Genomic DNA, 25,366 nt, shown 5'->3' with positions numbered 1-25,366 from the left:
GAGCTCAATCTTGTAAACACCTACCTTAGAGAGGTTTTATTGTTTACTTATTTTATCCTTTTGTAAAGGGGAAAGGTTATAGCTTATCTCGTGTAAAAGCTAGGGAAAGGTTCTAGTTTAGCCCGGAAAAACTAGGGAGTTGTAAGGTTATCTCTTTATCCTCAAAAGAAAGAACAAATTAGTGAATTTGTTGGAAAATCCTTGGTGAGGAGCTAAGGTAGTAGACATAGACTTTGGTTTAGAAAGTCGAACCACTCTAAATCGCTGTGCAATTTTCTATCTTTCAATCTCCTTACTCCCTAAACTCAAAAACCGTTCCAACCCCTCTTTGCAAACCGTTCCGGTTATTGAATCGAGCTTCCGAAAATCCCAACAATTGGAATAAGAGCCTAACTTGTTAAGAAGGTTTAACCACCTTGAGACGATCCTCGAAGAAGCTCTACCAATTCTCGACACAACCGAGAAGATGGTTTCCACCTCCGAATCGTTCCACATGGAAAATTCCCTACCAACCGACAAACCTCCATACTTTAATGGAGTCAACTATCATCATTGGAAGAAATTAATGAAGGTATTCATCCAATCCAATGATCTTGATGCATGGGAGATAATAGAGAACGGTTACTCTTCTCTAAAGAAGAAGGAGAAGTGAAGTGACAAAGAACGGAAGAAAGCTCAACTTAATGCCAAGACAATGCACATGATATTGTGTGCATTTGGTCCTGAAATCTATGAAGGAGTTTCTTCGTGTTCAAGTGCCAAGAAGCTTTAGAATAAACTTGAGGAAATCCATGGAAATAAGAAAGAAGAACCAACAAAGGTGGTGTCTCTAATGGCTCATGAAGAGCCCGATGTATCTTCTAACTCAAATGAATTTAATTCATATACGTTTGATGAGTTACAAGATGCTTTTAATAGGTTATATTCGGAGTTTGAGACCATGAACTCCAAATATAAGAAAATGATTTCAAAATTTAAAATCGAAAACGATTTTCTTTTGAAAACAAAAATAGATTTTGAAAGCCAAAATGAAATTTTGAAAAAGGATTTAGAGCTTTCAAAAATAAAAATTGAAAGTTTTGAAAAAGAAAATTTTGATTTAAAAGTTAAGCTTGAATGCTTAACAAAAGAAAAAGAAATCATTTTAAATAATTCATTTAGTTCAATAATGACAATATGCTCACATTGTCATTATCATGGTGATAAGGAACATATTTGTCCTTTGAAGAAAGGAAATCGTTTTAAAATTAGACAAGTATGGATTCCAAAAGGAACAAGGGGCATTGAACCTAACGTCCAAGGATCCAAAGCAATTTGGATACCAAAATCAAAATAAATGTCTCTTGTAGGTGTGTGGGAGCAATGGTGATGAAAGTGATGATATTCAAGATGCTCTAGCCACACATGAAAAATGAGTGGGTAACCTCTAAGCTTAATATTTTTAATTTTGGTTATTTGGTTGCTCATTTGATTTTAAGCATGCATGAGTTTTGGTTTTAAATGATTATGCATCATCGTTTTAATCTCATGTATGTTGAAAAGATGATTATGATGAACATTTTAAAGTTATATTAATTTTTAAGAATTTTTAGTTCATCATAATAAAATTTTGGTCAAAATTGGTTTTAATGCAAATGATATCTCTCTAACAATTGATATCAAATTTTCAAATACTTTGATTTTACAAATTTTAATTTTTTGACCTAAACTTGAATGTTTATGCATGTGGTTTAAATGAAAATGATATCTCTCTAACAATTGATATCAAAAATTTTCAAATGCATAACATTTGTATAAAACTTTATGCATATGTACTTAATTTTAACAATTGGTATCAAATTTAAACAATTGGTATTGCATAAAGTATTTTAGACTTGGATATATTGAATTTCATGTACTACTAACATGTTTTTTATTCTTTGTTGAAATTCAATTTTGTTTAAGTGTCAAGTTATTAAAGCTAAATTTTGTTTGGAATGAATTTATTGAGGGGGAGCTTTGATTTTTCAAATAAGTTTTAAAATGTCAAATTTACTACTTACTCTTCAAAGTTATTTTGAACTTCAAAGATTGAATTATTTTTTATATAACAAAAAGGGGAAGAAGTTTGGTTTGAAAAATTCAATTTCTTAATGAAAAAGGGGGAGCTTAACATTTTCATATATTTTCCAACAATTGTTAACAATTGATATCTTTTTCATTAAACATTTTATTAAGGGGGAGTTTTGCCAAAAACAATTTTTCAAATGTTTTGTTTTATCAAAAAGGGGGAGATTGTTGAATTATGTTTTGATATAACAAATTTAAGGCAAAATGTTTTTGGACTTGAATTGAATTTATTCAAAGTTTTTAAAAGGTTTCAAAAATAATTCAAAGTCCATTAAATTCGGATTTGAGCAAAAATGCTAAAGGGTGTCAAAGTGCATCCATGCACCCCTGTAGTACATCCATGCACCTGCACTAGTGCATCGATGCATCATGCAGTGCATCCATGCACTCCATTTCGAATGCACTTAGTGCATCGATGCATCCTGCTATGCATCGATGCATCCTGTTGTGCATCCATGCACGAAGGCTGCAACGGCTAGTAAAGGCTAGTTTATTTGAATTTAATGAAGGGGGATCGATGCACCATGATAGTGCACCGATGCACCATATTATGGGCAACCTTTTTGAGTAGAAATATCATCCCCAAATGGCTCCAAAACATCCCAATGGCTATATACAACATCAAACACATTCCAAGCTATAAATACAAGCTAAGGACACTTGAAGAATAGTGAGAACAACTATCCAAGCAATCAAACACAAGAGAAGAGTTTTTCATTCTTATTTCATCTTTCTCTTGTAAATATTTTGTTTTTGTGAGCTCAATCTTGTAAACACCTACCTTAGAGAGGTTTTCTTGTTTACTTATTTTATCCTTTTGTAAAGGGGAAAGGTTCTAGCTTATCCCGTGTAGAAGCTAGGGAAAGGTTCTAGTTTAGCCCGGAAAAACTAGGGAGTTGTAAGGTTATCTCTTTGTCCTCAAAAGAAAGAACATATTAGTGAATTTTTTGGAAAATCCTTGGTGATGAGCTAAGGTAGTGGACGTAGACTTTGGTTTAGAAAGTCGAACCACTCTAAATCGCTGTGCAATTTTCTATCTTTCAATCTCCTTACTCCCTAAACTCAAAAACCATTACGACCCCTCTTTGTAAACAGTTCCGGTTGTCGAATCGAGCTTCCGAAAATCCCAACATATATATTTTCAGAACATCTCAAGGAGAGGAATTGTTATTGCTTTGGTATACTATGATAGCAGAATGGTGCGTGATGAATTGCTTAGCATCGTCTTTCAGTCCGCACATACTATGGCGATAACCTTACCGAAGAAATTAAGTCATAAGAAGTTGTTGAAAGAAGTCAATAATGTTGCTCCATAGAGTCGCGGGAAAAAACTGAGTACGTTGAAGTATCGAATGCCAACGTCGTTAGAACCACTAATGTACTCAATATTCATTAACAAGGTTGACATATGAAATATTCATTAATGTTGTTAGAACAACATTGATGATGATGGTGATGTGGACGTGATGATTGATTGCCATATGAAATATTCATTAACAAGGCCACTTGAGCTGTATACATATTTCTCATATGATAATGATGCTACTGCTGTCCCAAATTGGAGACAAGCTAATTTTGAATTTGATCCTAATGTTCATAGTTTGATAGCTAATTTACGTAATGACATGAACTTATTAAGTGTTACTGCTTGGGGTAATGATGTTGGTGAATCATCTTCTTCGATGCGAAGACGTTCTTGTGTCACTAGCTTGGACTTTTATTTGAATCTGCAACCTACAATGTACAATCCATACAGCAGTGACGTAAGTGCATCATCTTCTCCGCAGAAAATAAGGTTGTAAGAAGATGAAACGTTTAACCCATTCAAATATTTGCCAACATCTATGGGATACATTCTTGTACTGTTGCTATCGACTTTGAACTTCATAGTATGGTTTGTGAGTGGTCTTGTGATCGATGTACATGTGCTACTTCTTATGTCCATGTAGTTGACAACATTGAACTATTCCTGTTTGATGGGGATATTTCTGACGAATAATCATTAAGGGAGATCGACCCAGATGATGACGATGTGGGGCCCTTAAAAGAAGAACCAAATGATCTTGACATGCCAGAAGGAGCATTTGATTATGACATTCCACATATTATGCCTTCTATTTTCTATTACCAGCCACCATCCAATTTCACAACAATTGAGATAAAACTTTTAAATGCTCTGGACTTTCTTAAATTCCCACAACTTGATCAATACAATGAACATGGTGATGGTGATCTCTATTTTGGAATGGCATTTAAAGCAAAAGAACTCGCTTTGGATGTAATTAAGAACTATAATATACGTCTCTTGGTTATGTCGATAGTGAAAAGCAGTCACGGACAAGTACGTGGCTGAATCCATCCAGAAGTCCATCGGATGTAATTGGAGGGTTGTATCACGCTTGAAGAGGTTGAACAACCTATGGAGGCTAACAAAATACGAACAACCTCATATATGTACCGCTATCAGGCTCTCTCAGGATCATCCAAACTTATATGTCCACGTGCTTTGTAATGCCTTCATACCACTGGTCAAAGAAAATCCACGTATTTCGATTTTCAGTTGTATTGTTGCAATCACATCTTAGTACAACTACACTGTTAACCACCATAAAGCATGGTACGCCAGGTATCATGCTCAATAAAAAGTGTATGGCCAATGGAAAGAGTCGAACAAAGAGTTGCAGTCATGGCTGAAACTGATGAAGAAATGCATGCAGGGTGTAATACCCCAAATTTTATCTAGCAACTAAAATATAAGTTCTAAAAGTTTAGTGACTAAAATATAAACTTTGTAAAAGTTTAGGGACCAAAAATGTAATTTTAAAAGTTATAAATTTTAGCCCGTAAATAAACATTTTGGCCTTAAACAAATATTTTTGTGATAATCAGATTTTCGGTACGAAATTTGTGTTAAAAATTATAAGGAGATAAAGTTCGGTATTGAAATCGGATAATCGAATCAGAATTCTACGAAAATTTGATGGATGTTAGATAATTGTTGGAAATATTATTTCCATATTTTAGATCAGAGAAATTCAGCACAAAATAGTTTAATTTTTTAGTTTGGGTCGAACAGTGGAATTTTAATGACTAAAATACAATTTTCAAAAATTAAATGGCCAAATTAGAAAGTCAAATCCAAGTTGATTCATCTTTGACCAAGGAATTTTTTAATAGAAAATAATGCAATGGCATTTGGTAATTTCCAAGTTTCATTAATGGTATTTTTGAAAATTCTCTGTAATTGAATTTTAAATTCAATTATATTAGTTTAATGCCAAGTGTATTAGTTATTAAATATTAGAATAATCAAGATAAATCAATAAATTTTCAGCCATTTTTCTCCTTGAGGCCGAAACCATCAAGCTTACCAAGGTAAGATTTTATTTTTTGATTTTTGAAGCCATACAATTGATTTTTAGATTAAGCTATTAGGTAGAGAATTAACCTACATGAAATTCTCTATCATTTGGTATAAATATTGCATGGTGAAGATGCTTGTGTGTTGATATTAAAAGTTAGGGTTTATGTAGGGTTTTGTGGTTTTGAAGAATTGATTAAAGATTTTTATGCTTTGATGTTGGATATTAATTTTCAAGCTTGTGTGATGTTTAAAATCAATTGCATAGTGATTTAAAGTATTGAGCCATAGCTAGGGTTTGTGAGAATGTTTGAATTTTGATTTAATTTGATGTTATGAGGATTGAAATAGCATGAATTTGATCATATGAGGTTGAATTCATACTTGAAATTAAACAAAAAGTTCATCTTAGATTACTTAAAATATTTGGCCGTAGGGAAGAAGTTGGGGGAAATTTCTTGAAAATTTTCCTATGGTTTATAAATGATATTAGAAGTGTTATATGCGATTTGGAGATTAGTTTGGATCAATTTGGAATCTTGAGAAAGAAAAATGGCTCGTTTACAAGTTTTGAGAGTTATGGGACATTATTGCAAGAATGTGATATTTGGAGGTTTAATGCTGATTTTTAATATTTGAAATGCTGGAAATTTAAGTTTCAAAGTTGTTTGGAACCAAATTGTTAATTTGTAAGAATTTAGGGGTTGAATTCGAAAAGCCTAAGAAAGTTTAGGATGAAATTGCAAGCTTTTGAATGTTTAAGTGTTGATTTGAATATTTTGTTAAGGTGCTGGAAATTTTATGTAACTAATGTGAAATGATCATAATAGAGAAGGGTTATTATGAATTTAATGGAAAAGTTAAGGTGAATTCTAGAAAGAATTCAAATATAGTGGCTTGATTGTGTAATTGGCAAAAGCCGATGAATTAAAGTCGGAAACAAATATTGTTGGGAATTAAAGAGTATTTTGAGAAGTTTGAAATTTTGATAAAACTATGACTTAGTTTAGTATCGATTAAGTATCAATTTTTTTTATTTTATAGACTTTTATATTTTTCAGTTTAAATTATGTTAGTTCGAAAACTAACAAATAGTTTGAATATTTTACGTTATGATGTCATATTGTTAGACTACGATAAATCTAGCAATCCAAACGACCCAAAAGGAAAGGACAAAGCACATGAGTAGAAATATCGTGTATAAAGGTTCGGTAGTGAGGCAAAGGTGAGTGTAATTTATTTATTTAATTGTTTTGATCGAAGACGACTTGCGATAAGTCAACCTCATATTAGTTTTCAAGCATGTTTATACTTTAATTATGGGTTATTTCCATAATGATTATATTAATGTTTTATGAATAATTTAGGGATTGGATTTCCCAAGTATGAGTTTTATGAAAATGAATATTAAATGTTTATGATTTTAAGACGTTGATTAATAAATGATTATATTATGAATTAAAAGCCCATTGTATATTGCATTCAGAGTCGTAGGTACATTTGGCATGCCATTAAGTTGAGTACTTTTCAGTTATCAGTTCATCTATGGTACATTCGTGTACCCTATGATCAGCACCGTTGGCGCATAGGTTATGATTTCACTGAAGTGCATCATATCTCAGTTTCAGTTATGAGTGGCACCATGATGTACCTAGTGTGCACCTTACTCACGTACCTTGTGTTATCATAAATATGCATTGGGCTATGGAAATGAATATGAATGTTTTATATAGCTTTAAGTCGACATAAAGCATGTTATGATTATCTTATTAGATATTGTTTATTGGAATTTCATGAGTTCATGAAATAAGATGAATTTAAGGTTACAGTGAAGAAATTGACTTGGATAAGTCGGTTTAATGTTTTATTTAAATTATTTTATTTATATTTATGACATTTTCATGTTTTATATCACCTTAGCTTATTACTACCTCACTAAGTTATACTTAGCGCGTGTTGATTTTCATGCATAGGTTCTGTTAGAAATAAGAACGAGCAGTGAGGAGTCTTCTGAGCATCTGTTTAGAAGTCACATCTATTATCAGTATCAGTAAGACATCTTCCGATGTTATTTTTTACTAGTAGTGGCATGTATATTTATATTATAGGTTTGCTTTATCAATTTTATTTAACTGGTCTGTAATAGTAAACTAGGATTGTTTTCTGTTGACTAGTTTAGTTTAATCAAAATTTTGCATGAGTAGAATACATATACTTTATATATTTTAAAATGGTTCGAAAACTCAGGAAGTTTTAAATAGTTTTCGGTAACATACTAAACTGTCTAATTATTGAATAAAAATAGATTTATTGTCTACGACAAAATATTTTTTTAAGCATTTCAGTTAAGAGAAAATCTGTTAAGTTGATGTGACATCCATGGCTCGTAGTTTAATACGTATATGGGTCATGGGTGTTACACTGGGCATGGTCGTCAAACTAGAAACTGTGTTGGCATACGAAAACGATCATGTCGCACAAGGTGCGTGACAATTTCACCAGTTATTTTGGACATTTCTGTAGTGTGTTAATGCATTTCGACACTGTAAGCCGATGGTTTAGATCAACTACACTTGGTTGTACGAAAGGTATACACAAATAATGTTGTATGTAGTGGCACAGGATGACAATAGGAAAACAATTCCCCTTAGATTTGCAATAGTCGAAAAGGAAGATACAGACTCTTAGGAACTCTTCTTAAGGTACTTGCATAGACATGTTCTATCATGTCACACCCCCAACCCATACCCGACCAGGATACGAGTTTGAGGTGTCACATTGACTTTCCAACTTTGACACTTAAAGAAAATCAAGGAAATTTTGAACTTTCATTACCATAAAGTTGTTGGCTTACAAAAGTTTGACCAGGACAATACAAAATCGATCAGAGCATTCGTAATTAACAAACTGTTTACATGCCAACACACTAAATACAATCAAAATACATACTTTGCCAATTACTTCTAATCTGATCTTCTAGTAGTGATGTTGTCCTTGCCACTCCTATTTCGGATCTTCTTGTTTCTTGGTACCTACGTGTAAATCACTTACACGCTAAGTCATAGACTTAGTGAGGCATAAAATGAACACATAATAATAATATCATGAACATGCACTACTATCAATCCATTATGACATTGCACTGCACATGTAGATACCACATTATGACATATATAAGTATGATATGCACGAATGAACATTTACGTCTTATAAGAGTTTTCACTCAATTTATCTTTGGATGCCCATGTACATTATTGAGAAACGAAGGTATGTGAGTACACTGAGGTTGTGCACTATGTTGTCACCACAGTTCGAATAATTCCCACTAGGGGCACTGAATATTTGTCCCGAATGACCACTATGTCCCGAAGGACCACTGTTAATCCCTCGACTCTTAGCATGCCAATTATACCTACAACTCTTATATCATATAACATGGGCTTAATTATAAGTATTTGTCACATTTCAAATCACTTCTATCTTTCTCATATAACACATCACATGTACATATATGATTCTTTATTCTTTTCATACATAGCTTAGGATTATCCTTTAATGAAACAATTCATTACACATATTGCCATATTATAACATGGATGACTTATGCATGTAATCACTATAACCAATATATATATATATGCATGTGCAGGAATATGAAATCATGAATTCAACTATAAGAGATAGACTTATCGCAAGTCTTATCTCCATACACTTCTACCTAGGGTATGCACTCACCTTAGCCTGGCTTGCTTTGACTTGATCCTAATTCTCTGATTTTTCCGGAACAGGATTACGTTCTATATCTACATAATAATACATTGATTCATATCAGTATTCTAATATTCCATTTCTTAAACTAAAAGAAAGACTACTTTCATATCTTATTTAAGGTAGGTATCGATACACTCTATAGTGTATCGGTACATCCCTTAATGGGTGTATCGATACACTACCTATGTATCGGTGCCCAAATTACATTCGAAGTTTTCATCTTAAAGGGGGTATCGATACACTCATGAAGGTATCGATACCCAAATTACACTTGGTGTTTTCCATTTCAAGGGGGTATCGATACACTCCCGAAGATATCAATACTTTGTGAATATTTTTTGCATTTCTTCTGATGTATCGGTACTTATTGAATGGGTACCGATACACCCTGGTCTAGAATTACATTTTAAACACGAAAATAACTTCATTTTACCTCAATTGTGCCATTTTTTAACCCCTCTCATATCCTTAACTTACATACACCTACTTAAACTAATTAATACTCATTCAATACCTCTTAAACTTCAAAATCCAATCCTCCACATAGATTTCAAGAATCTCACTCAAATTCCAACATGTTCTAAATGTAATTCTAACACTTCGAATGTCTTAATTAGGTTGATGACAAGTCAAATTTAACTTCTAATTCTAATTATGACCTCTATTCCAAGATTTCATTCAAGAACTCCTAATCTTTAATCTCTCCTAACTCCATCATCTTTTGACTTTAAGCTAACTTAAGCTTAGTTATCCTCTAATGATCATATACCAACCTTAAATTCATCAAGAAATTAACTAACAAGAAATCTCACCTTAGGCTTCGTCTCTCACGCATGAGGAAGAAAGGAGAAGAAAAGAACTCTGGAACAACGTTTGCCTTCCTTTCCTCTTCCACGTGGATTAATATAAACCCATTCAAATTTTTAATTATTTTTTCTACTATAATGACCATTTTGTCCTTCAATTCCCGATTCTTTGTAATTTGATCCTACACAACATTTCCCCATATAAGTTCTTAACTATTCAATTATTATACTTTAATCACCAAATTCTGAAACTTTACAATTTAGTCATTAACCCGGTATTGAGGATGTTACATATCACCTGTTTTGCGTGAGCGTCGTGGTGAGATATGTGTTATTTCTGACAGAGGCGCAAGGATCAAATACACAATCAAGCACACGGGACCATCTTAGAAGCCTCCCCATATTTATCACATGTATTGTTTAAGCCATATTGCCGCAAATTATTTGTAGAAATTTAGGAACGAAGATGAACGTGTAATGATGCATCGAATGGGTACATCTTTTAATTTATTTGGATTCAAATACCTTGTCATTTATCATTTTTAATTAATATTTGCATTTTTAATGGGTAGGTCACTCGCATTCTGTACACGAGGTTAACGAGCTGTTTGAAGAACTGAGATACATGAATTAGGAAGGCTACAACTAACTTGCTAAAATCCCGATGAAGATATGGCTTAGGTTATTTAATGGGGTAGACGATATGATCACATGACAACGAACTTGGTTGAGGCAATTAATTTACCACTGAAAGGAGTGCAATATTTGCATATCACTTCCGTTGACAAAAAGACATATTATCGTTTGACAACCATATTTGCAACCTTGGGATGGCAAGAAGCTGAGTGGATTGCAGATGGTTACAGAATCAACCTTGACCTTTTTCGTTAAAAAATAATTTTTTTTTAGATGAATGTTAACTTGTTAATTGTGATATGATAGAATTTGATCTCACAATCTCAAACGACTATCATATCTCAATCATCATGTTAACATCCAACTTAAACAACCGATAATTTTTTAAAAGCAAATGACGAGTCTGGAATATAATGAATAATCAGGTGATCATTTTATAACTTTTAATAGTCAACGGACTCAACAAAGCAACACCCCATAGTCGAATGACTATTTTGTTACTTTTAATAGTCAAGGGACTTAATAAAGTAGTACCCTATAGTCGGGGACTATTTACGTTCTTTACCCTTAATATTAATATAATATTTTAATATCATTTAAATAAAAATATTAATTATTAAAATATATAAAATATATTTTATAATATTTTTATAATATAATATTTTTATTTAATAAATAATTAATATAATTTATAATATTTTTATTTCAATATAATAAATTAATTTTAATATTTTTTATTTATAAAATTATATAAATAATATTTTAATAATAATTTTTACATAACTAATATTGAATAAATTATTATAATATTTTAAAAAAATATTAAGTTTTTATAATAAATAATATTTTTGTTATATTTGATATTTGTAATAAATAATTTCAAAAAAAATTACCAACTATTGAAAAATGATTTACTCAACATCTTCCAAACAACGTAAAACATTTTCTAGAAAACATTTTCCATAAAATATAATTCATTTTAAGTTTTCATTTTCAAATGGTTAAGAATTTTTAGAACAGATATTAATACTTATAATCACTATAGATTAATCAAAAAAATAATTACAAATTGATAATTTTTAGGATAAATACTAAATTGGTTCACTCAACTAATATAATGTTTCTAGTTTGGTTATTAGATTATTTTTTGATATTTTGGTCACTAACGTTATATTTTCATTTCATTTTAATCATAATTTATTTAAAAAATAATAAAAATGATATAATCATATGATATAATAATAATTCTAATCATTTAAACTTATATATTTTATCAATTTTAATCACAATTTAATAAATTTAAAACCTAAATATTAACAAATTATTTTAATGCGATCATCATTTTGATTTTAAATCATTCCATAAGTTTAATCACATGCTGACACATGAAAGATAATAAAAATATAAGAGTTTGAAGAGGATTTAACCTAAAATGTGAGATTAACAACACTTAACAGCTACACCATTAAGTTATGATTATATAATTGATAAAATTAGTATTTAAGTTTAGACTATAAATATTATTTTTAAAATTATATAATAATTACCTGAGTTGATACAATAATTAAAAGTTAATTACTTCAAATCTCAAATTTAATTCTTTTTTTTAAAGGTGGATGGGAGGAGCGTGAATTGCACGTGATAAAAGATCGAGTAGGAAAAAAATTAACACTAGAGTGGCCGAAACCCCTATAAATACTGTTAATAGTCAAATTTGGGCCACCAACGACAATCCAAACACACTTTCCTCCGAGAACATAATAAGAGGAAGCAACCCATCAAACTCTGGCAAAGTGCGCCACCAATGTCCACCGCCGCCTTCATTTTCACCCCGTTCCCACCCTTCTGGCCTCCCGCCAAGACCACCCCTAAACTCTCCACCGATTTCCCTCTCCGCCTTTCTTCCTCCTCCGCTTTCCGCCCCCGCCAACCTTCCCCACTCTCGACTTTCTCCACCCTTCCCGGCGGAGATGGCGGTGACATTACAACAACAACAATAACTCGGGTGGTGGCGGTGGAAACAATGACAATGGGAAAGGAAACGGTAGTGATGAGAATGCGGGTGATGAGAACAAGAGAGAGGAGATGATTATGCTGGTGGAGGCAGGGAGATCAAAGGAGAGCCTTCCGAAAGACTTGGCGGCGGGGATCCAAGCGGGAAAGGTTCCCGGGTCGGTTATAGAGAGGTTCCTGGTGCTTGAAAAATCGGGGATCATGCGTTGGTTGTTGCAGTTCGGCGGGTTTAAAGAAAGGCTTTTGGCTGATGATCTTTCTTAGCTAAAGTTGGCATAGAATGAGGCGTTGGTATCTTCACCAAGGTTCTTTTTCTTTTTTCCGTTTTAAATTCTGCCTTTTGAGTTCTTAGTTTCCTTTATATAAATTGATGTAGATTTTGCTATGAAATTTATAATGTGGTTTTATCTTGGTTATATTTGTCTGTAATAAGTAAAATTCCTTGTGATCTTTGTCCATTAGATGAATTTTGGGGTAATTTATATAAGTCAAAATCTTAGAGGCGATCATCAATGAAATAAAATGTATTTTTTTTCAAAGAAACATAATTGCCTTTACGAGGACTAATAGAGTGGAGATCTGCTTGAATTCGACTAAATGTTCGTCGGTCTTGCTTGTGTTAGTACTGGTTTCATTTAGGATTACATGTTCCTACTTGTGTCAACAGTGGTCATCACCAATCGGCCTCTCTTCCTGGTGTAAGCTAGTAAAATTACTTGATTTGGGTCTTAGTCTAAGCAACTGAACCGAATTTCCGTCTGGCACGGTGGTCTAGTCTTGAATGATTGTAATTTTGTAATAACTTGACCTCTGTCTCTCATGTACTCCTCCATTCTGCATGGCCTATTTGGTTTTGTCACTTCAGTTTTAACTACTGTCATACTTATGTTAATTTCCTGTTTTACTAGACTGCTGCAGAATATGAACGTCGCAGAGAAAACTTTTTCAAGGAGCTCAAAATTGTATTTGCGGATGTGGTATGGTTGTTTACCTCACAAATAGTTCTTTCGATTGTTGACCTTTTAGGACTTCTTTTGTTTTGAATAGCAAGGATGACTTGTTTGTCTAAATTCAATGAGAATTTTGAGGATTATTTGTTTTATGGCAATGTATATTTTGTTTGACCTTTACTGTTTCATTAGCAAATAACATATGGATTATTATATGTCCAACTATGTTGTTTCTATCATCTTACGTTTTCGATTTGTTTTTCTAGGTAATGGCCATAATTGCAGATTTCATGCTTGTTTATCTTCCTGCTCCTACCGTCTCTCTCTGGGCTCCTCTTGCAGTCAATGCAGGAGTTATTTCCAAGTTCTTCCATAGTTGCCCTGATAATGCTTTTCAGGCTTGTTGTTGAGTTAATCGATTGACAGAATCGACCAAGAGGGGTGAATTGACAATTAAAAATTTGGTGGAAACTTTTGTAGAAAATTAAAAGTAATTGTACAACGATTTAGAGTGGTTCGACTTTCTCAACCAAAGTCTACGTCCACTACCTTAGCTATCCACACTAAGGATTTTCCACAAATTCACTAATTTGTCTTTCTTTTGAGGACAAAGAGTAACCTTACAAACCCTCAAGAATTATACCACAAATTCTTAATAACACTCTCCCAAAGAGAACAATAAAAATTTACAAACTTACAAGAAATCCTCACAAGGTAGATTGTTTATACAATTTTAGAACAAAGAAAAGAACACTCAAGAATGAATACAATTGAGTACAAGTAGTGTTCTTGAAAGTAAAATGAATATATAGAAATATAAGTTCAAACATCCATAATTCATCAAATTAGTTCAAATATCCAACAACCAAAGTAAAAACAATCCAAAAATATTCAAAATGTTGAAATAAGAAGCTTTAAGTTCAAAGTACTAAAGCATAACACAGAATCAAGCATCCGTAAGAGGATCGGGAGGAGGAAAATGAGCTCACATAGCGGTCATCTCATGTGAGAGTGCATCAATGCGTTCATTCATAGAAGCGTTGTTTGTGCGCATCTCCCGGAGAATTTCCAATTGTTGAGCTCCCATTGTGGATAAATGACATTCTATGGAAGTGAAGCGAGAATCCATGGAAGCATATCGGAAATCGAATGTCTCCATAAAGGATTGAAAGTATGGAGGCATTTGATCTTCTGGTTGTTCTTGTTTCTCTGCTCGTGCTTGTTCCTCGTGTTATTCTGGTTCATCGTCGGATTCGTTAACTTCAGGCGGTTGCTCACCGGTACGAAGCCAAAGACCAGTTTCTTCATTGATCTTTCATCTCGATTTAGTTAAAGAGAATAGATTGATTTGGTTTTTGAGGGAAAAAGAAGAATCAAGACCAACTCTAAGCCCAGCCTTCTTAAACAGTTACTAAGAATACAACCGTAAACTAAAGAAGAACACAATTTCTTATTGAGAACAAGATTTACGGTTTCGGCAAGTTCAGCAAAAATAATATGTGGAAGGTTAATTTTAAGATTATTTTGGACACAATGAAACCAAAATAGATCTAAGGCGCGAAGAGTAGAGTAACGGCCCCCGGATGGTCGAAACCACCAAGAGATCATTAGGTGAAGAAAACAGTCATGAAGGTCTAGAACACTTGCACTATCCCTTCGCTTATACTGATATCCTACCGTAAGTTTTTCATTATCTAATCCTTCATTATCTAATCCTAATGCTTTGGCAATGGATTCCGAGTCAAGATGAAAGAATCGTCCTAAAAGATAGGATCTGATCCCTATGGTTAAGGTTTCCTCTCGGTTTTTAATGCAAACGACATTAGAGTAGAAGATATGAACAAGTTGATGGTAGACAATTGGTTCAAGCTAGAAGAGTTTGTCAAATTTCCACTCATGAAGAGTAAGAAGATGACGAAAATTGATGTCTAGCATGGCTTGAAGAGATGGGATACGTTATTCCCGGATTTTGTAGGACTCAAAGTATTGACAAAACCTATAGTAAAGATTTTGTTTACGACCGGGTTCATTGAAACAAGAATTGAGAATGGTCATGTTTGGATCATCGGGATTAGGAATAGGAATTTGTGGGATAGGTGGAGGATTTAGAGGTGAGTTTGGAGGTTGGCTAGAACGACTAGAGGAGACCCTAGAACATTTTTGAGACATGGTTTAAGATAATCGGAATGGAAAGATAACCTGCATTTTTAAAAACATATGTATGCAAAATAATCAATCCCAAATCTCAATTGAGTCCTCAATATTTCAAGGTTCTCTATATCAATCCTAATGGGCAAAGTTTTTTTTTTGAAAAACTTATTGAAAAATAAGGTTTTGAAAATCAATATATGTATAGTTTTCATAACAACAACATAATTCAATCAAAACACGATAATTTAAAAATAGTTTTTTTTATTTCGAAAATTTCAAAGAATTTTGGAAAATCCTTCTATTTTTGATGAAATTAGTTGTAAAATCTAGTTTCTAATCACTAAAAAATCAATGCCTGATCTAAAGTTTGACCTAGAATTAATTAAAACTAGTTATATGTTCAAAAATTGATGAAATAAAAGTTTTAGAAAAATACCTTGAAGAATTTCGAATTTGAGTGAGATTAGATGAAGTTTGCACGATTTTGATGATTTCAACAGGTTTAGGAGATGATATTTGAAGAGAATTTCGATTAAAAACGTTGTTTTGAGGCAAAATGGAGATTTGAGAGATGGAGAGAGTTATTTGCGTGAAGAAAGAAGAGAAGAGGGTTTTGAGCAAAACATAAGGGTTCTGCCCGATAAAACTAGAACCTTCAGGGGGTATCGATTCCCCTGTGGGGGGAATCGGTTCCCCTTCAAAGGGGGTATCGATTCCCTCTGCACTAAAATGCTAAAATCTGATTTTTTTTTAAACACTTAAAATGCTAAATTAATCTTCTCTAGTGGTATTGGCAACTCATATATAAAAAATTAATTATGTTCAATCAATCAAATTAATCCTTAAACTACATTTGAACATAAAGTTAATTTTCATCAAGAATCATAAACTCTCCCTAACTAATAACAATGAATGTAATCAGAAATTACTATTATAAGCATTTTTCATTTATTCTTTAAAGTGCTAAAATTATTTTAAAAACTAAGTGAAGATAGGTTGGTCAAACCTAATTCTCTCATAACTGTCCAAAATTTTCATTGTCTAAAGGCTTTGTAAAGATATCCGCTAATTGATGCAAAGTATCAACAAATTCTAAAACTACATCTTCCTTAGTGACATGGTCTCTAATGAAGTGATGTCTTAATTCAATGTGTTTAGTTCTAGAGTGTTGGATGGGATTTTTAGTGAGAAAAATAGCACTAGTATTGTTACACTTGATAGGAATAGTACCTACTTCAATTCCATAATCAAAAAGTTATTGTTTCATCCATAAAACTTGTGCACAATAACTACCCGCTGAAATGTATTCTGCTTCAGTAGTAGATAATGCAACATAATTTTGTTTCTTTGAAAACCAAGAAATCAACATATTTCCAAGGAATTGACAAGTACCGGAGGTGCTTTTCCTGCCTAATTTGCATCCTCCATAATCCGCATCAGAAAAGGCATGCAAGCTAAAGCTAGAGTCTCTAGGATACCAAAGTCCTAAACTAGGAGTGTCCTTAAGGTATCTAAAGATTCTCTTAATAGCTAGTAAATGTGATTCCTTAGGGCATGATTGAAATCTAGCACATAAGCAAACACTAAACATAATGTCCGGTCTACTTGCAGTTAGATAAAGTAAAGATCCAATCATTGACCTATATAATTTAACATATACACATTTACCTCCTTCATCTAAGTCAAGCTTTGTTGAAGAGCTCATTGGAGTGTCATGAGGCTTGCCATTTTCCAGTCCAAACTTCTTGAGCATATCTTTGACGTACTTAGTTTGATTGATGAAGATGTCATATTTTCTTTGCTTGATTTGGAGTCCTAAGAAAAATGAGGGCTCCCCTATCATGCTCATTTCGAATTCGTTTTGCATTAAGTTAGAAAATTCTTGGCAAAGAGCATCATTAGTAGAACCAAATATTATATTATCAACATAAATTTGAACTACTAATAAATCTTTACCTTTATGGTTAAAAACAATGTAGTGTCAACCTTCCCTTTTGAAAACATTTTTCAATTAAAAAGTTTGACAATCTTTCATACCAAGCTCTAGGAGCTTGTTTTAAATCATAAAGTGCTTTTGTCGATTTATGAACATGATCCGGAAATTTTGAATCTTCAAAACCTAAAGGTTGTTCCACATACACTTCTTCTTTTATAAAACCATTTAAAAATGCACTTTTAACATCCATTTGATATAATTTAAATTCATGAAAACATGCAAATGCTAATAATTCTAATTACTTCTATCCTAGCTACGGGAGCGTATGTTTCATCATAGTCTATGCCCTCTTCTTGAGTATGCCCTTGAGCAGCAAGTCTAGCATTGTTTCTCACTATATTACCACTCTCATAAAGCTTATTCCTAAATACCCATCTAGTACCTACAATAGATTTATTACTAGGCCTTTCAATTAATGTCCATACTTTACTTCTCTCAAATTGATTTAACTCTTCTTGCATAGCATAATCCAATGTTCATCATTTCATGCTTCTTTAATATTCTTAGGCTCTATGCATGAGATAAATGCAACATAATTACAAATATTTCTAAGAGAAGATCGAGTTGTTACCCCTTTGGATGGATCACCTATAATCTCACTATCCTTGACATAGTTGTACTCTCTTGGATAAGATACTTCCCTTTCTTCAATGGCTGGATTCTCGAGAGGATCATGAGTTTCCTCATCTTTCGTTTCTTCCTTTGATGATGGTTCTCCAACTTCATGTCTAACGTCATTTGTATTTATAATACCTACATCATCATTTAAACAAGAATCCTTCCTCGGAAGGAGATTATCATCGAAAACAACATGTATAGACTCTTCTACAACCAAAGTTCTTTTATTAAATACTCGATAAGCTTTAGAATTTAAGGAATAACCCAGAAAAATTCCTTCATCACTTTTAGCATCAAATTTGCTAAGATTGTCTTTACCGTTGTTTAAAACAAAATACTTACATCCAAAAGGATGAAAATAACTAATGTTAGGTTTTTTATTTTTGAAAAGTTCATATGGAGTTTTATTTAAAATAGGCCTAATCATTACTCGATTAATAACATAACAAGCGGTGTTTGTGGCTTCCGCCCAAAAATACTTTGGCAAATTGTTTTCACAAAGCATGGTTCTAGCCATTTCTTCTAAAGTTCGATTTTTCCTCTCAACAACTCTATTTTGTTGAGGGGTTCTAGGTGCTAAAAAATTATGGCTAATACCATTAGAATTACAAAACTCAGTAAATCCAAGATTTTCAAACTCAGTTCCATGATCACTCCTAACACTAGTTATAGAGTAACCTTTTTCGTTTTGGATTACTTTTGAAAACGTGATGAATTTTTTCTAATGCTTCATCTTTAGTACTTAAGAATATAACCCAAGTATATCTAGAATAGTCATCTACCAAGACAAATGCATATTGTGTTCCACCCAAGCTAGTAGTTCTAGATGACCCAAAAAGATCTAAGTGGATCAATTGTAATACTCTACTAGTTGACACATCATTAATGGATTTAAAAGAAACTCGCTTTTGTTTTCCTTTAGCACAAGCATCACAGATTTTATCATTATCAAATTTTAGTTTAGGCAGCCTTCGAATCAATTCTCCTTGAACTAACCATTGCCAAACACTCATGCAAGCATGTCCTAGTCTCTTATGCCATAACCAACTATCATGCTCATCTTTTGCAACTAGGCATAAATTAGTCACATTAATAGAATCTAAATACACCATGTAAATGTTTCCTATTCTATGACCAACAAGCATAATCCGATTAAATACAATGTCAATAACTTTACAACCATTAGTTTCAAACATGACATTGAATCCTTTATCAAAAAATTTGACTAATACTCAAAAGATTATGCTTTAATCCATTTACATATAAAATATTTTTAATTTGTATGGAAGAGGTATTACCTATTGTACATATACCTTCAATGTGACCTTTTGAATTATCACCAAAAGTCACTTCTCCTCCATTTTTGGCGTTAAGCTCTATGAATCGGTTTTTGTCCCCGGTCATATGCCTCGAGCATCCACTATCAAGGTACCATGAATTTGAATTTGTTTTTCGTGCTTTGTAGCAATGCTCATTTCCCTACAAACATAGATTAATTTTTGATTTTTGGTACCCGAATTCTTTTGGGTCCATATTCATTAGTTTCCAAAATCCTAGTCCCCTTAGGTATCCATTTGTATAGGATATCTTTATCTTTAGTAGTAATGAGTTCTTTAGGAACCCACATACTTCTAACGATTTTTTCATTAGAGGTTCTTTGGGGACCTATATGATTGTAGTTTTTAAAATCTTTTCTAACAAAGTTGGATTTTGAATTTTCTCCTTTTTCAAAACGTTTTGTTCCAACTTTATCAAAAGAAGTTTTAAGATCATTAATTTTCTTTTGATGATCATCATTGACCTTTGAAAGTAAATTTTGCAAATCCAAATTTTTCTTTTCAAACTCTTCTAGTTTGATTTGCAAATCTTTGATTTTACTTTCAAGATCGTTGTTGGTTTTGGATATGAGTTTGTTTTCATTTTTCAATTTTGAAACATCATTTTTATATTTTAAAAATAATTTCTCATAATCCGAAGCCAACCTATTATATTCCTCTAATAGCTCATCATAGGATAAATCATCAAAATCAGATGAGTTAGAGGTTACCTTAGAATCTTCCCCGAATGACATCAAGCACAAGTTTGCTACTTCTTGTTCCTCTTCATCGAAACCTTCTTCATCGCTCCATGTAGTCACATGAGCATTGTGCTTATTCTTTGATTGACTCTTTCTCTTCAATTGTGGGCAATCATATTTGACATGCCTCGGCTTTTTGCATTCATAGCAAATGATCGAGTCCTTCTCTTTTGGTTCATTTTTTAGGCCTTCATTTCGTTTGAATTTTCTTCCTTGGTAAGGTCTCATCATTTTTTTGAACCGTTTGACAAACAATGCCATTTCCTCATCATCGTCATCTTCATTCGAATCACTCTCATTTTTTGTGGATTTGAGAGCAACTCCAATGTTTTTCTTATTCTCCTTCTCCTTTGGTGTCTCGTCAATCTTATTGAGGTGCACCTCATCTTCAAGCATCATTTCATAAGTGAGCAGGGAACTAATTAGTTCTTCAAGAGTTAAGGACGTTAGGTCCTTAGACTCGATGATTGTCATCTTCTTGGATTGCAATGATTTTGGAAGGGAGTAAACTAACTTCCTCATAACCTTTTCATTTGAAATGATCACTCCATATGATTTGAGACCATTGACAATCGTTAAGAATCTATCCGTCATAGCTTTGATATCTTCATTTGGTTTCATCCTGAAATTTTCATAGCTATGCGTTAGAATACTAATTTTAGATTTTTTTTACCTCATCGGTACCTTCATGAGTGACTTGAAGCTTGTCCCATATTTCTTTGGCAGTTGTACAAGATGAAACTCTTCCGTATTCATCTGGTCCAAGAGCACAAAATATGATATGAATGGCTTTAGAGTTGAGTTGGAACAATCTTGTCTCTCCTTCACTCCACATTCTTGGATAAGTAAGAGGCTTGATATATCCGTCTTCTACAACATTCCATGCTCCCATGTCACTTGCTTGAATGAAGTACATCATCTATTTTTCCAATAGGCATAGTTAGCCCCATTGAAGAAAGAGGCTTGTTGGCGGGCATCGAATCGAGACCAGAGTCGAAGTTTGAAGTGGAGGCCATTGATGACTTTGATTATCGATGTAACTCTTCCCGAATCGACTCAAGAGGTGATTAAACCTTCAAATAAGTTAGACTCTGATGCCAATTGTTGAATTAATCAATTGACGAAATCGGCCAAGAGGGGGGTGAATTGGTAATTAAAAATTTGGTGGAAGCTTTTGCAGAAAATTGAAAGTAATTGTACATCGATTTAGAGTGGTTCAACTCTCTCAACCAAAGTCTACGTCCACTACCTTAGCTATCCACACGAAGGATTTTCCACAAATTCACTAATTTGTCTTTCTTTTGAGGACAAAGAGTAACCTTACAAACCCTCAAGAATTATACCTCAAATTCTTGAGAACACTCTCTCCTAAAGAGAACAATACAAATTTGCAAACTTACAAGGAAATCCTCACAAGGTAGATTGTTTGCACAATTCTTGAACAAAGAAAAGAACACTCAAGAATGAATACAATTGAGTACAAGTAGTGTTCTTGAAAGTAAAATGAACATTGAATGAAAAATAGGTTTGAAATGCTCAAACTTGAGGTTTGATGCTTTCTCTTTGATTCTCTCTTGATTCTAGTTGCTTGTTGTTTCTTATTTTTGATCAATGGCTTCTAAGCTTGTTTAAATACACCTTGAATCACTTCTGAACGTTGGGATCATTAATAAGTTATTGGAGCCGTTTAAGTGTGAAAACAATTAATATTTCTGCTTAGAGCGTGGGGGGAATCGGTACCCCTCATAGGGAATCGGTTCCCTAAGTGTAAAATTCAAATATTTTGACCGTTAAACAAGGGGAATCGGTACCCCCTTAGGGGGGAATCGGTTCCCTCCGAGCATTTTGTTTTTTCGGAACCAAACCATTTAGGGGGAATCGGTTCCCTCTGAGCAATCTAGAATTTTTGGCTTTGAAATGGTTCGAAATATTTTGTAAAATTGTTTTGAAATTATTTTAAGATTAAAACTTAATTTTACACTTGAGTAAGGATTAAAAATGACATTTGAAATATTTGGAGTAATATTTTAATATTCGAATAATTATATCGAATATACTTAGAAAATTATTTTAGAAAATCTTAAAATTCATTTAACTTAATTTGTTATATCGAAATATCAAAATGTTTTCAACACTTGTGCTTTATAATTGCTGATGAAGTTGCATAGAGAGTTGGTGCAGTCTTTCTGAGATGAAAAATAAAAATGATTTACAATCATGAAATTCTGCCTGCAGGTTGCTCTCCATGGGACTTCGTATTCACTTCTGCAGAGATTAGGTGCAGTAATGGTAAGGAAAATCTTTACTGTCTTCAAATTTTAAAACATATGGTATCTTAATAACTGATACGCGAACAAACCGCCATTCGTGTTTTAATTAATTGTATGTGTTTGTGCAGCGGAATGGGGCAAAGCTTTTCACAGTAGGCGCTACTTCTTCCCTGGTAAGTTTTCGGAAGCTATTAGTCTCTTTTCCCCCCTTTTGGAATCTTATTAATATCATTGATTTTTGCAAATTGATTTATCAAACTGAAATCCTTAAGCTGGATTTTCTGGCATTTAACGGAATTTCTTACCTTTTAGGTTGGCACGGCTGCCACAAATGCCTTGATATATGCAAGAAAGGCTGTTGATATGACTTCCGCCGAAGAAGTCGAAAATGTTCCCATATTATCCACCAGTGTTGCCTACGGTGTATATATGGCCATTTCTAGCAACCTCAGGTGCGTAGGTTTTATATTTGAGTGAATATTAGTCCTCTTAAGAGTTAAGGCTTGGATTTTTCTAATGTCTGTGGAAATGCCTTTATGAATATCAATAGCAGTGTTCGATTCTAGTAATGTGGTGCACGAGTACTCGGAATCAAGAGTTTTCAAACTTTGGAATAATATTATACGGAGGATCTTGTTTTGATGAATAGGTACCAAGTGCTGGCTGGCGTGATCGAGCAACGGATGTTGGAGCCTTTACTACACAAGCACAAGCTTATGTTGAGTGCAATATGCTTCGCTGTTCGAACAGGCAACACGTACTTAGGCTCCCTATTGTAAGACTCGATATTGATCCTAAAAGTTTCACTTGCAACAATAGTATAGTCATTTCATTGCCTACAGCTTCTCACTTTTTTGCGATTTTCCAAAACGCTGCTATAGGTTGGTGGATTACGCTCGCTTGGTCGGTATTCAGAAAGCGCAGGAAGAGGAGAATGCTGTGCTGGAATGATCTTTGTTCCGTTTAATATTCTCTGTTGCGAACCTCGGTTCCTTGAAAGGAGGTTTGCTGGTAATGGTATTTATTAGAGGATTCATCGAATACAAATATATATCCGGATTCAGGATAGGCCTAGCCATTGGGATAAACATGAATGATCTTCTCAGGTTTCAGTAGCATTTAGACAAACATAAAAGAAAGGTTTTCTTCTCCTATATTGTTTTTTTTTTTTTTGTACTTGAATTGAGACAGAATTGTCGCCTCTTTCATTTGAAGACAATATACCAAACGTCTTATGCTTGTTTTAGATGTTCTTTCCCATATAAAATGCATGCATGATACGATGCCTTGTAACAACTCTATGTACTGATAGTATTTTGGGTAAAATATACTAATGGTCCCTCGACTATAGGGTATTATTTTATTAGGTCACTTAAATTATTAAAAGTTACAAAACGGTCCTCCGACTATAGAGTGTTGCTTTGTTGAGTCCCTAGACTATTAAAAGTTACAAAATAGTCACACGACCATTCATTATGTTCCAAACTCAACCTTTTTCGTGAAACAATTAACGGTATTCTAAGTTGAACGTTAATCTACTGACTGTAATATAATAAAATATGATATCATAATCTCAAATAATTATCATATCTCAATCATCATGTTAACGTCCAACTCGTACAAACGCCAATCTTTTAATGGAAAATGACAAGTTTATAACATAATGAATAGCTGAGTAACCATTTCGCAAAGCAAAACTTTATAATCAGATGACCATTTTATAACTTTTAGTTGTTGAAAAACTTAGTAAAGCAGTAGTCTATAATTGGAAGACCATTTATGTACTTTACCCTATTATTCACATGGGCTATGTATTAAATTTTGTTCTAAAATTTTATAGAGGGATAATATAGTAATTGTCTTTAAACATGTATACATGAAAATTATAGTAACTATTTTGGGTCAGATTATACTGGCTCAGAAATTTTTATCTTAAAGTTGTACGGTGTCGACTCTTTCCTTCGTAAAATTTATTTGAAACCCGATATAAGAAAAAAAAAGATAATCATTTAATATCAGATTTAGTTTTGGGTTCAAATTATTTGTTGATCTCTAATTACATTAATATTTCTAGACGAACTCTTTATAAAATTGGATTAAATTAAATTTTTAAATAATAAAAAGTAGAAGAAAAATCATTTTACAGTATTTTAACCTTGATAGTGAAGTTTGAGATTTCCACTATTTGTATATGCAATAATATTGGCTCTTCAAACAGAAAGAATATTGGTTTGAGATATTCCCACTTTTTACTACCAAGTCCATTTGTCGTAGCAAACCCAGTCTCACACTCGACGGAACCTCTCGGGGATTGGGTCTGGTTAGGTTTGAGCAGAAGTTAAAAAATTTAGATCCTAACATATAATAATGTAAATTTTTAATTAAATTTTTATTTTATATTATATAAGATTTACATTCAAAAAATTTAAATCAAATTAGAGTTGAATGGAAAATATATAACTTTTAGATTGGATCAGATAATATATATATAATTTTCGAGTTAAATTTATATAGATGATACATATTTTAGGATGAGTTGAATTAACAAAAACACGACCCTAATCCGATAGCTACAATCCCTGCCTGAATGACCTCTTGGAATGATAAA

General features: G+C 32.9%; 1 pseudogene; it reads left to right on the top strand.

Moving 5' to 3' along the window:
• The first annotated feature begins 12,461 nt into the window (after nucleotides 1-12,461).
• On the top strand, nucleotides 12,462-23,741 carry LOC120200673 (annotated as a pseudogene).
• Nucleotides 23,742-25,366: the final 1,625 nt, after the last annotated feature.

The sequence above is a fragment of the Hibiscus syriacus genome, unplaced genomic scaffold (genome assembly GCF_006381635.1).
Source record: "Hibiscus syriacus cultivar Baekdansim isolate YM2019G1 unplaced genomic scaffold, ASM638163v2 tig00006405_pilon, whole genome shotgun sequence".
Taxonomy (NCBI): domain Eukaryota; kingdom Viridiplantae; phylum Streptophyta; class Magnoliopsida; order Malvales; family Malvaceae; genus Hibiscus; species Hibiscus syriacus.
The sequence above is the reverse complement of the archived record's forward strand: the minus strand, read 5'-3'. Positions and strand labels throughout refer to the sequence as shown.